Source organism: Pinus tabuliformis, chromosome 9 (assembly GCF_031772625.1).
Source record: "Pinus tabuliformis cultivar Carrire ecotype Pingquan chromosome 9, CPIR1, whole genome shotgun sequence".
Classification (NCBI taxonomy): Eukaryota; Viridiplantae; Streptophyta; class Pinopsida; order Pinales; family Pinaceae; genus Pinus; species Pinus tabuliformis.
In genome coordinates, this window is record NC_142307.1 from 142,676,162 (window position 1) to 142,678,698 (window position 2,537).

The window sequence follows — 2,537 nt, forward strand, 5'->3', positions numbered from 1 at the left end:
TAAAATTTTCATATTTTTTTGGTTTTTTTTATAGTTATTTTTGTTTTTTAGTGTTTTTTTAAATGTTTTTAATATTAATTTTACTGGTTTTCAATTTTATTTTTTGGTTGATTTTTTATTTTTTTAAATTTAGTTTGTTTTTAATTTTTTTTCTAGTTAATGTTAATGTTTTTGTTTTTTTTTTTTTACTTACTTAATTTTATGTGTGTGTGTGATTACAGAGAAATCAACAACTGGAGCAGCCTCGCAACTCGCGTTACACGGGGTCGATTCTGACCACTACCACTATAACCCCTAGGAAACTGCGTTCGCCCCTCTCCACAGCTTTCGGGCTAGTCCGGGGGATTTGAACTCATGACTTTCAATACGGAGTCTGTCTTTCTAACAAACTTCACCGCATTGTGATTACCAACTTGCCCACCCCCATGGGGCTATATATATATTTTTTTAATTTTGTTTTTTTTTCCAAATTCTTTTATGGTTTATGAGATAATTTTTTTTTTTTTTAAGAAAAAGGAGAAGGAAAAGGAGGAGGAAGGAAGACATAAAATAACCCTAGTGTGAATGATAAAACAAAAAGTTACAACAGGTTTGAGATCTTAGGAGAAGAAGAAGCTGAGGGAGGGGATAAAGGGAGTACAGATAATCAGATAACAAAGGGGAAAGAAAAAGAGACCAGCATGGAGTACACTCAGGAACAGGATGAACACACAACAGACCCTTTAAGCACCATGGAAGTAGAAAAAGACGAGGAAATGACCCAAAGTGAAAGTGGTATAGAGGATCAAGATTTACAGGAGATCCTGGAAAGGGAGAACCTAGAGCTGGAAATGTTTCTAGAACAGGGAGGCAGCCTGGGAATAAACTCCATCCCTCAGGAGGACGTCGACAAAGTCCAACAAATATTCCTCAACAAGGCACATCAAACAGCTGCAAGAGTCAAAAGAGGACATGACAACCAGGAAAACAAATGGACTTCCTCAATAGGATTAATAACAGGAAAACTAATAAAGAATCCAGGCAAGAGGAGGGGAAGAAAAAGACAGAAAGAATTACTGCTGGAGTGTGGCAAGCTCATGATTGATTCAGGAAGGATGAAAGACCTTTCTAGTTACTCCTTTATGTTGACACCTAATCTTCATGATCGGGGGAATTTGTAAATAAATAAATCAGGAATGTGAACAGTCATCGGGAGATGAACTGAACAATCACTCCTAATGTATATAACAACAACCTACCTATGGAATAATCAGACGAATCAGTTTTTCTGCCTTTGGAGAGTTACTGCCTGGCCTGACATGGTATCAGAGCCAGTTCTAAAAATAGTTGTAACTCCCTTCATTTTTGCCACTGCCTCTGTCCTGAGCGTTGCTCTGCCTCTGTCCTGAAATAGTCTGCCACTGCCTCAGTCCTGAGCGCTGCTCTGCCTCTGTCGATGGCCTGACATGCCCAGAGATGCGTTGGTGCCTCTATGCAGACCTGTCCAAGCTCATTTCGCTCTCACCTGACCGAGTTGTTGTACGCTGAAGGCGTATGGTATTGGGATCTCAAGATCTCCTGTAACATTTACCTTTGCTATGAAAAGTGCCTCTTCATTTGCCCAAACCATTCTACTTTGCTGTAAAAACCGTCATTTCATTGCCCTGTTCGACCTGCATGATATGTGAACGCTATTCTATGGTAACTTTCAGCACTACTGTCGCTCTGAATGCCAGCTCTTTTTTTCCTGGAGCCGAGAAAGAGGAAGAGGGTATCCGAACGTATTGGTGAAGGATTTCCGGAAAGAGAGCATAGCTATCGCCAGTGGAAGTGGGAGTTCCAGAACGGAGAAGAACACAAAGACAGGATGCATGAATATGAGGCGGCACCATGAATGGCCTGACATGGTATGAGGACTGCGTTGTTGATTTGATTATACAGAAGATTGATTAAACATTTCTAACCCCTGATAAATGGACTGGTTGAGAAGCCTCTTTGTACGTCGCTGAAAACTGGACAGAATCCTTTCTTTCCCATGTGGGCTGCAACGCAAGTTTTGAAAGTTTAAATAAATTCTCAGTGTTGACGGCAAGGTCACAGCGTTTTGAATGCGCAGTCGTATTAACGCTTGAATATTAATGCGCAGTCGTATTAACGTTTGAATGTTGAATGCGCAGTGGTATTATCGTTTTGAATTTTGAATGCATTTGCATTAAAGCTGAAGTCATATTAACGTTTGAATGCGCTGTTGAATTAAAGCTGAAGTCGCATTAATGTTTGAATGCGTTTGCATTATTAACCTCATTGAATTAAAGCTGAATCCACTCACTATATTCAAGTATTGAATGTGTATTAAGGCTGAGCGCATCCGAGGAAACACTGTGGGTATTAACGCTGAGCACTGTGGGTGTATATATATATATTGAATGGTTTTCTTGTTTAAAAGAAAATGAAAGGGGAGGATATTTTATAAATTTTGGAGACATTTGAAGAAAACTTAGTGCATAAAGAATTTGAAATCTATTTGCCCTTTTGAGTACAACTTCACTGTATATCAG